Source organism: Passer domesticus, chromosome 3, assembly GCF_036417665.1.
Source record: "Passer domesticus isolate bPasDom1 chromosome 3, bPasDom1.hap1, whole genome shotgun sequence".
Lineage (NCBI taxonomy): Eukaryota > Metazoa > Chordata > Aves > Passeriformes > Passeridae > Passer > Passer domesticus.
Genome location: NC_087476.1, coordinates 10282219 through 10293357, shown reverse-complemented (window position 1 = coordinate 10293357; position 11139 = coordinate 10282219). Strand labels below are relative to the sequence as shown.

At 44.9% G+C, this 11139-nt stretch overlaps 1 long non-coding RNA gene across 1 annotated transcript; it reads left to right on the top strand.

Annotated features, from left to right (window-relative positions):
• The first annotated feature begins 1192 nt into the window (after positions 1-1192).
• Positions 1193-6466, top strand: LOC135295960 (uncharacterized). Its single transcript, XR_010357996.1, has 3 exons — positions 1193-1749; positions 1867-2054; positions 4008-6466. It is a non-coding gene; the product is annotated as an uncharacterized LOC135295960 (long non-coding RNA).
• The last annotated feature ends 4673 nt before the right edge of the window (positions 6467-11139 follow it).

Genomic DNA, 11139 nt, shown 5'->3' with positions numbered 1-11139 from the left:
GGAATCGCACACCCTGTGGAACCCCTCCTTTCCAGGAGGATGCTCAAGAACTATCTGGAGACTTCGGGAGCTCCATCAGCTGCCACAAACACATCACTTCCCCGGCCCACGGCTGTCAGAGGCCAAGTCACCTCCGGGCTGCCGAGCACGGGCAGGACTCCCGGGGGCAGCGGGGCCGCCTCTGCCTCTGCCCTCTGCCTCTGCCCCTGCCTCCTCTGCCTCTGCCCCTGTCTCTGCCTCTGATTCTGCCTCTGCCGCTGCTGCCGGAGACAAACGCGCCCGCAGGTTCTATCCGACCTCTGCAAATCGCTCCTGTCACTCCCTGTTAGGAGTCTTCTGAGCACTGACAGGAAAAACAAGTCACCCTGTGAGTAGCGGGACTAATTGGTCGTTTCCTGCGCTCGGAGCGTTCATTACGAAGCTCTTTCTCTCCTCGTTCGGTTATCTAACGCGGGCTGAACTCTGCAGCCTCTCAGCCAGGCCCTGATGGAGGCTGCTTTCTTCTCCTGTTTCTGTGGAACCCGTGGAAAATAAAGACCTTTGCAATGGCTTCCTGCTGTGCTAACAGTCCTGTGAGTGCGGGTTTTTGTGTAGGTGCTGTACCTGGCTCAGCTTATCAGCACCGGGTTATCATAAATGTCAGGGTCTCATCCCTAGGAAGGGAATCTTGCTTAATCATGTTAATTTAATCCATTTTACCACACTTCTAATCTTGGTCAGTGTAGGAGGACCTCTCAAAGTGCTCCTGTACCTAACAAGCACACACGGTGTTCATCTGATGTCAGCAGCCAGGAGTGCAGAGAAGAGCTACTAAATGTACTAGAATCCTGAAACTGGTTACAGATGTCCTGCAAATTATTGCTGCTGAGATTTGATTGTGTGCAAACCTATTTTGCACATAGAATCACAGGATGGTTTGGGTTGGAAAGGGCTTTAAAGACATCCAGTTACCTACAGTCATGGGCAGGGACACCTTCCACTATCCCAGGTTGCTCAAAGCCCCATCCAGCCTGGCCTTGAACACTTCTATAGGTGGGACCATCCACGGCTTCTCTGCACAACCCATTCCAGTGTTTCATCATCCTCACAGGAAAGAATTTCTTCTTAACATCTAACCTAAACTCTCTCTCAGTTTAAAGCCATTCCCCCTTGTCCAATCACTCCACACCCTTGTAAAGGTCCCTCTTCAGCTCTCTTGAAGCCCTTTTTGGTACTGGAAGGTGCTGTAAGATCTGCCCAGAGTCTCCTCTTTGCTGGTTATTTTGACATGCTTACAGTCCAGCTGCCTTTTCCCCCTGGACTGGCTTTCCATCAGGAAGCAGGCACACAGGAAGATCCATCAGCCAGCTTTTGCCTCCCGAGTTCTGTTCCCTGGGAAGCATACAAAGGCCCAGGTTTCAGCAATTAAGGCATTCAGAGCTGGTGTTGTATTTCACCACGATTCTTGCTCCTGAAGGACTTTGGGCAGCCCTTTGGCCTTCCTCCCTTGCATAAGCAGAACCATGCAAGAACAACAGGAACTTGAGAACCTGCACAGGACAGGCTCCTTCAGTCTGAGCTCTCTGGAACATCAAAAGCCACACGGTGACATTGACCACAGGACAGACAGACAGACAGGAAATTCCACCAACCACAGTGGCTGCTGGCATGAGGTTGTGCTCCTGCCCCCTCAGCAGATTCCTTCCTGCCTGTTGCTGATTCACCACCAGCTGCTCACATCTTCGTGCACTGCCCTGCCTGGTGGGCCTGGTAAGCTGCTCCAGAGGAGGAGCTCCAGCCTGAACTTTAGTTGCTGTTTTTTCTTTTTCCTTTAGTCAGATACACTCTGTTTTGCAAACATTGTTGTAAAACTACTTCATTTTTTAGCAACAAAATTGGCAAGTACTGGCAGAACCTGGTGGTATGTGATGTTTGCCAACAAGTGGGCATTAGCTGTGTCTGAATGGGGTCAGACCTCACACCACAGGGGATGCTCACTGGGTATGAAACTGCACAAGGCTTCAACCAAAGAAGCCAAAGGAAAAGCACTGCAAGCAGAGTGTGACTGATCTCAGGTACTGTATTTCTTTCTCTTGGTTATGGCCTATCACAATTGATATTTGGTAATTTCTCAAGAAAAGAAAATGGCATTTGGTTCAGGTTCAGTAAGTTCCATGAAACTTTTGTCCTGGTGTATATACCTTCACCTGTGTATTGATAAGATCTTCCTTGTTATCTATGTGTCTCATGTCAGCACCAGTCAGGGTTTAGCTGAACAACTCTTTCAACATAAATATGGTTTTCAAGCCCCTCACAAACTTTCACTCTCTGAGGTCACACAGGATGGGGCACCTGAGAGATGCCTCATTCTGGTCAAAGCCACCAATCCCTAGGGATGACCAAGCACCTCGGTGGTGTTGTAGGCAGGAGGCAGGGCAGGAAGATAGCTCCACCAGAACCCACCTGTTGGTTTCACACTGACCACAGACATGGGACTGGTAACTGAAGAATAATCATTGTAGAAAGAGGCACTCATGCCCTTTTTTTCTCCAACTGAGATTGTATTAAGGATTGAGCACAGATTCTATCAAACAAATTTATTTTATCAGTTATATGCATCTTTACAGATGCTGTAGGATTGTAAAAACTTTGCAGCCTTCTCTCTACTAACTTTTCAATCACTACTGTAAGGCAATGGTTTTTTTCCTTTAATAGAGAAAGATATTAAAACACAGTTGATGACCTTGGTGGAGAACAGCATTACCACATACAAGATCTGAAGTGGATTAGCTATCAGAGAATCACAGAATATGAGGTTGGGAGGGACCTCAAGGTTCATCTGGTCCAACTTTCTTGGCAAAAGCCCGGTCTAGGCAGGATGGCCCTCTACCCTGTTGAGTATCAAATCTCAGAAGTGCCCAGTGCTCAGGAACTCCCTGCTTCCCTGGGGAGATTATTCCCATGGCTTGTCTAGACTGTAACACATCAGCTTCTCTAGGAGGAGGCTGTGGGAAACTATCAAGAGCCTCTGAGAAATCTGGGTAAACAATGTCCACTGCTCACCCCACATCAACCAAGCAGGTTACTTTATTGAAGAAGGCAATCAGGTTTGTCAAGCACGATTTGCCTGTGGTGAATCTGCGCTGGCTTTGCCCAATCAAATGTTTCATCTGACTTGTGATAGCCCCCAGGAGGATTCGCTCCATAACTTTCCCAGGGACTGAAGTAAGACTGATGGGCCTATAATTTCCTGGGTCCTTCTTTAAGCTTTTCTTGAAGATGGGGGTGACCTTAACCTTCTTCCAGTCTTCTGGGACGTCCTTCAATCTTCATGACTTCTCAAAGATCACAGTCACCTCAACCCTGACATCAGCCAGGTCTCTGGTCACCCTCAGGTGGATGTTGTCAGAGCCCATCGATGTGCAGGGCCCAGGCTCCTGTAATTGTTCACAGAACAGCTTTTCCTTCACTGACTCTGGGTCTGTGTTTGCCTCAGCCTGGATTTTAGTTCTGAAGGCCTGAGGGTCCAGCACTGCTGGTAAAGATAGAGTGAAGGAAGTGTTGAGAACCTCTGCCTTTCCTGTATTATTGGTGACTAATTCAGCTTTCCTGTTGGACAGCAGGCCAACATTTTCTTTCTGTTTCCTCTTATTTACGTACATGGAGAACCCTTTTTTTGTAGGTTTTGTCAACAGCTTCTCTTGCCCATGGGCAGTCTGTCCCCATGCTGATAGTTGGAAGTGCAAAGAGCAGCCCAGCCCTCAGAATGTGACCATGCTCTTCCTCTTGCAGAGGCAAGAGACATATGTGATTTAGAGACCCACAGCTCTGCCACCATCTCCAGACTGCAGGGACCAGCCTTCAGATGCCTTTCTTTGCTATGTAGTGCAAGAACTTCTGAAAACATATATTTGTTCTCTGTAATAAACAAGAGAATATTTGGGTCCCATATTGTCATTAGTATTAAAGGGGGTGAGGGAAGGCAGGGGTACAGGAAAAAGTTTAAACACTTATTTCTGAAACTTCAGCATCCTTTTCAGCCCCCCTTGTGTACCTGAAGAAGAACCAGAGCACAGAAGGCTGTGTAGCTGCCTCTGGAGGGGAAATGCCAGCAGTGCTGTGTGAAGATTGTATCGTGGTGTTTCTCATTGCTCGTTTAATGTGGATGAATGCAAGGGAAAGGAGCTGGAGGATTGATGGGAAGACAAGCAAACTCCTCAAGAGGCTGTGCTGAAATGACATGCAAAAATGACTAACTGGCCAAGGGATTGTGTTGTGCAGGATTTATTTTCCTGTTTATGAGAAGGGGATCAGTGTAGGAATCCTCTACATGAAATAATTTCAGATTTTTTTTTCTGTAAGGTGTTTCCTAGATCAATATTAATGCCTCCATGCTGAAGGAGAAGTTGGAGTTTATGCTGCCTCATGCAGAGAAAATGTGAGGAGCCCAGGTAACCTTCTATTACTGCAGGTAGGGAAAGGGAGGCGTGGTAAGAAATGTAATGCTGGGGTAGCAGGAACACAAGCTGGACCAGGCATTAGAGGCTTGGTAAGGAGGGAAATGAGCTCAATGCATAGAAAACACACACTTTCCCAGAGCAGTACAACTTCTCACAGTATGGTATTATGTAAGTTCCTACCTCAGCCTAAATTCCCTTTCCAGGCAGGAGCCAGGGTGAGGACATGGCTTCAGAAATGCAAATGGAACCACAGAAAGTGGCTGAGGATTCCCAGCTTCAGTTCCTAAACACAGGGACATCACTTTCAGAAACACCAGGAAGCTGGACTGCCTTGTTTCCAGTGCCCAGTTCTCCCTGATATATTCAATAGGAATCTAAAGGAACCTCACTTATTTATGTGAAAGGGACTTTGTTGGTTGCTGACTTGCAATGGGACATGTGACACAGGCCTGAAGCAAATCAGTAAACACAGAAATTTTCTCTTGAGAAGGAAAGGGTGGGGCAGAGGACATGGTAATTACATGCTCTCAATGAGTTCTGCTTTTCTTTGTTTGCCCAAAGCAGCTTTGGAGAAAGCATTCCTAATTGTGTATTTCTCATTTGCACTGCCTTTTCGTTCCCCTCAAAAAATATTCCCTTTAAGAAGGTTTGTCATTCTTTGCATGGAATCCAACAGCAGTGGGGGGATAACAGAATAGGTGATGGATGATGATCTGGGATGCTCTCCTGGAAACCCTGACTTGTGTTAATACCAGCAGCATTCAGAGGCCAAAGCTTGACACAGAGTGGCTCTAACAAGTCACATGTTCCTAGGGGGCATGCTGCTGTCCTTTTTCTCCTTCTCTAAGCTCTCCAGCTTTACTACCTCTGAGGTGTGAAGAGGAGGACTTGGAAACTGAATGTGGGATCTGTACTTTGCTGAGAACTATGCAGAATGAGACATGTTGAGAGAAGGACAACAGTGATGAATGGGGACATCCTGTTGAGCAAAAAGCAAGAGAACTTGCCACAGCATTTAGTTGTCATCTTGGCTGTGAGCAAGGGTGCCCTTGTTCCTCCCACACCAAAAGTTTCAAGCCCTAAGTCATCCTTTGACATCACCTGCTTTGCCTCAGGTAGCACTGCAATCCTGTAGCTTATAGTGAGTACCCCTTCCCCTGCCAGGACCTGCTGGTTTGGAGACACTGGCTGACTTGGCTCTGCCTGTAAGACCTGTGCCCACCATGGCCCATGGAAGTGGAGAAGGGAGGGGAGTGCCAGAGGAAAAGCTACAATGCACCCTGACGGCAAAGTGAGCGTGCCAGTGAACGGTCATTGCACAATGCTGGAGCAAAATGGAACAGAAACCCACCTCTTTGGAAAGGAGCAGCAGCCTCAAAAGACTCAGTGTTTGGCCGTGATTTTCCCATAGATGTGTTTTTACAGCTGTGGTTAATGTGTGACTAATCCTCACTGTGCAGCAACCACACAACCACTCCTTGGAGCGGCGCGAGCGCGCGGCGGCTTTGGGTCGGAAGTAGAGATGGTAACATCTGAAAAGAATCCTTAAAACTGACAACACTTCTGAGCAGGGCTCTAATCATTTATGTCATGCCTGAGAACCTTGCAGCCAGGCTCCAGTATATATCATATGTGTAACAAAAAAGACAAACCATCTCCCAAGAACAATAAACAGTTCAAAGGCTTGTGTTCTCAGGCAGCTGCTATCAAACATTAACTGCACTATTTGAGCAGGAAGAGCAGACTCAACCAGCATTTTCAAGAGTATTTGCAAACTCTCTTTTCCTCCAGTAGTACACTAATAGCAATAATAATAATAATAATAAAGTCACATTTTCAGTCTGAACAAAAGGTAGGTAATATTGCTCTGAAACAGCCATATTAATATTTTTCCCTGTGCCACCCTGAGAACAATAAAACTCCTAGAAGTTCTTGAACCATTGCTCTGTGTTATGAAGACTGAACTGTTTCATCAAGTTGTTCATAAAGGCAACTTGAGGCCTGGATATTTTGAATGAGAAATGACATCAGGGCTGTGTGCTGCATGTGGCTGCACGTGCAGTCCTGCTCTCTATGTGCCAGTCCCTGAAGGGCTGGCCAGGCCCTGGTGTCCACTCAGAGCTGGGCTTTGAAGGCCTCTGACCACGACTGAGATGACTTCTGATTGCCAGTAAAAGTCAGCTTTTCAGCTCTTCTCCAGGTATGGACAGATAAGCAATTAGATGGACCATCTGCTCCCTTGTTTAGATACATGCCAACTCTTTCTTTTTTTGCTTTATTTTGAGGAGTTCTAATCTGGTTGAAAAATGTTCTTTAATGGCCTTTTGAAATTATTTCAGCCTCAATTCTGATTGGTTTGATTTTGTTCTGCACAGACATCCTAAGCTTCAACTTCTAAGCTTTCCTCAGCTAAGGTTTTGTGTAAGGCAGTGTGTGTGTGTCTGTTAGAATAACAAACTCTGTGATTCCTTGTGGTCACACAGTGTCACACAGTGGCACCCAGCACATCCCCTAAGCACAGCAGGCTCATGAACAGCATGAGCTCACTCTTAGGGAGCATCTCCAGAGAAGCAGCCCCTTGCTCCCAGCATATACTGCTCCTAAATCTGATGGGGGTCAGGTGCCAGAAGAGAGAGGTATCTTATGCAGAACCTGCATTTCTCAGCTCCTGCTGAGTTTCTGCTGGCACTCAAACCCTGTCCATTCAGGAGGAGATGAACCTGATTTGTCACATGAAGGAAACAGCTGTCCAGTCTCCTAAGGCACAGGTTCTCGGGCTTTGTTTAGAGGGAGAAATGCCCTGGTGGCATCAGCATAAGTTTCTTCCAGGCTGCCCCACTCCTCTCCTCAATGTCCCTGCCCTCACCTCAGCCACCTGCAGCAGCCCCAGCTCTGTGTACAGGAGGAATCCAGCTGGCTCCTGCCTATGACTTCCAGAGGTAAGGCAGGTGAGATAGGTTTTGGTGGTGGATTTTTTGAGGCCTGGGGGTTTGTGATTGTTTTTCTCTGCACACTGTTTTCAAATGCATTGCATATCAGAGGGGTACCACAGTTTGGGGACCCCTGGCCTTGTGGCGTATGTTAAGCATACCACTCTCTCCCACACAGGTTCTCAGGGGCCAGGAATGCTTTGATGGTTGGCTCAGACAAGTAGGGGTTTATGCTGAGGACATTTTTATACAACAGTGTCACGTGGCTTTGGTTAAACTGGAACAGCTGTGCTCTGGGGTCTAGGATCTGTCCAAATCCTAATATTTATTTTTAAATAACACCTATTTATCCTTTGCTCTATGCAATTTAAAAGTATGGGGTTTTTTTAATTTTAAAAGCACTTAATATTTTCTGACTTTCTAAAGTTTAGTGATTCAGTGATTGCCCTTCCCTTGTTCCTATTTTAATTTCTCATTAGCACATAGTTGTGTGTCCATGCAGATGCATAATCACATGTACATGTATACGTGTGTGTGCACAAAGCAGAGTACATGGCTCCAAATCACCTTCTGTTATCATCTCAAAGAATGCTCCAGAAGGCTGCCCATCTGCTTTTCCATGCTAAAGGAGGAGAGCAATAAAATAGAGTAAATTAAAAAAACAAACTAAACCAATCAACCAACTACCCAACGAAAAAAAACCAAAACAAACCAACTGGGTAAGAAAGAGGAAGGGTTTTTAGATGGTTTTTAACTGTGTTCTTTGCACAGACTATTGGCTGAAAGACATCCTACTGGCTCAGGAACATTTTATACTGTAATTTTCCTGAGCATCCAGCTTTTTATCAGTACATTTGGATCTTTCCCCCTCACCATTAATGGAATTATTCTCCAAGTTTTAAATTTTTTTTAATGTTTATATTTGCCAAATCTTTTTTTCTTTTTTTTTTCTTTTTCCCATATTATTCTTTTGCCTAAATTGTTCATCCCTGTCCCCAGTACTGTCCTTTACCACGACAAGCATGCAGACAGCAACTGAACGACTTGTCAGTCTGTGTTTTCCTGAGCTGGACAAACTAAATACCATTAGTTTACTGTGGGAAAAGACTCCCTTCTCCCACATAATTTTAATGTTTTTCCTCTGTTCCTTCCCAACATGAGTTAACCCTAGACCATGTAAGTGATGGTAAGCAAAGGACTCACCAGTTCTTTGTATAATGATACCTATGATGCCAGCAATTCCCTCTGCTTGCTGGAAATATTTGCTGGCTACTACATCCTGTATTGATTCTTTTTTCCTTTCTTACAGCTACATCACACATAATTGTTCTAGGATTGACTAATTCACCTAGCCTTTTCTTCCCCTTTTATTCCCTGGTTAGAGCAGAATTTCCTTTTATTATCCCCCTCATGTCTGACCTTGTCATGTTGAAGTTGACCCTAAATATATACTTGTCAGAATACTAACATATCCTTCATACTCTAAACTGTCTAGGGTGCTGAAATTCCCAACAGCAAATGTAATTCTGTGTATTTCCTTCTATGTCAGACAGTATTTAGAAAGATATCCCCAAAATGAGGTCTTTTCTCCATACTAACTCTGCTGTGCATAGTCTGCTGCTCCTTAGCTGACTTCTCACCACTCTACAATTCTTCCACTAATCCCTTGCTTCCTCCTTTTGATTATTCATTTTCTGTGTGGCACTGATAACTTGCTTTAGTGAAGTTCAATTAGAAGAGATTGCTTTTGACTGAAAAAAAACTGCAATCAAAAAGCAAGATATCACATTAGTCAGGCACAATCTACTTTTGGTGAATCTATTCTGTGCTGTATGTGATCATCCTACATTTTAATTTCTCTATCCATCAGATCCTTTTGTAAGACCCTGCATACTGCTGAGGCTGCACCTTTTGCTTTCCTTTCCTTAGTGAAGACACTGCATTTCATTTTCTGCAGTAAAATTGCTGTCCTCGAACTTGAGAAACTTATTAAAAATTCTGTCCATCAGGCTTGCAGTTTTATGACCTAAACACTGCCCCAGAATGCTAAGTATCTATTTGGTTTTGAGCCACTACCTCACCTCTTGCATATTTAAAGGCTTGGATTTTTTTGTTTTGCTGCTATCTCAAATGGAGCAAATTTCACCCTGCACCTTCATTCCACTACTCATTTTCATCAATACACACACTAGTCCTGATGAAGACTCAGATAAGGCATTTATGAAATGCCTGACATAGTTTTTCTTCTCAGCACCCCTGCAGAGTGGCCCTCTTTTTTCTCCCGTTCTCTATTTCAATTACAAGATTATACAGCCTTTTAGATTTGCTTTAGCTTCCTTTATAGGCTCTAATACAACCTGACAAAGTGAGAATTGTGAGAAGTCCTCCTTCTCTCATAGTTTGCCTTCTTTGACATTCAGTGCATTTACACCCTCCAGCTCATTTTTCCAGAACAAAGAAGGGGTCAAATTTTTCTGCCAGCCACATTCTTTGCATCTCACTTGTGAACAAGAGCAAATGTGATAATTGCTCCAGCATGGATGAAGAAGAAAGTCAGGAAGCACAGTGAACAGAAATGTGACTCAGGAAAACCCAGGCCAACCTGTGCCAATGCAGGAGGCAGGCCAGCTCTCCTGTAAATAATTCTCTCTTGGTACAACAAAATTTCTCTGAAGTGCACACTGAGGACCAAGTGTTGCACTTGCAAGGATTTTCACACAGGAATTTCTCACTTCCCTTAGCATTTCATTTTATTCCCTCCCTGCCACCTTAACTTCACATATTATCACTGACTAGAAAAGGGGAAGCAAAAGTCTTGGTAGCCCCGAAGGAAGTGAATTCACAGCTGATAATGCCCTGCAATGCAAACCAGCCAACTCTGATCTTACACAAGTCTAGACAGTTTAAGGGACTGGCAAAGTTGGCATGAAGTTAAAAAGCACTTTTCAGCTGTATTTAACTATGGAAATAAGTCTGCTAAATTCAACCCTTCAATCCTTTTGCCTGGATTCAAAACTTTGTTTTCCAAGATTCCTCCAAATGTTTGGGCCTTTCTGTAAACATAGCCCCCCATGGTTCCAATGTTAGCAAGCTCAAAACACAGTGGCCAGTTTACAGAACAAAAAATAAGTTTCTTGCAGTTCAAAACCTTACAAAAGTAAATAATTGTAAAGCTGCAATAAGACCCACCCAGACAGACAGCAGCAGCTCCTGATTTCCCTGTTTTGTGAAGGGAATAATTTTCCTTTACTTCTGTGTTGCTCCATCTCCTCCCACGACAAGCCATAGCAACCCAGAGTAATTGATGCTGCACAGCAGAACACTGAGGACAGGCCTGCTCTGTTCTCCTTCCTGGGGGGTACAATCTCCAATTCGTCTTGGAAAGGTTTTAGGGAAGGCTTGGGGCTGCCCTCCTACAGTCCTCTCTGCTCTCAAACTCCTGAGGGCAAAAGACAAGGAGCTGCAGGAAGCCCTGTGGAAGATTTGCAGCTTTTATCACCATTTGGGGGACGGTGACATTCTACACAAGGAGAGGTCCCAAAATCAGAACCATCATTAAATGTTGCAGGCTCTAACAAAGCCATTTCTTTCAAGTCTATAGAGCCCATTTGTATCACACACCAGTGCCTCCAGCAAGAGCAGCTCACTGCAACCAGGACACTCAGGGCAGGATGGGAGAGAAGGCAGGCCACACTGACCCTTCAAATGCTGAACTGAATCTCTATGTTTCTAGCCCCAAAATTCAGTTTTGTAACCCAAATTCCTTAAAG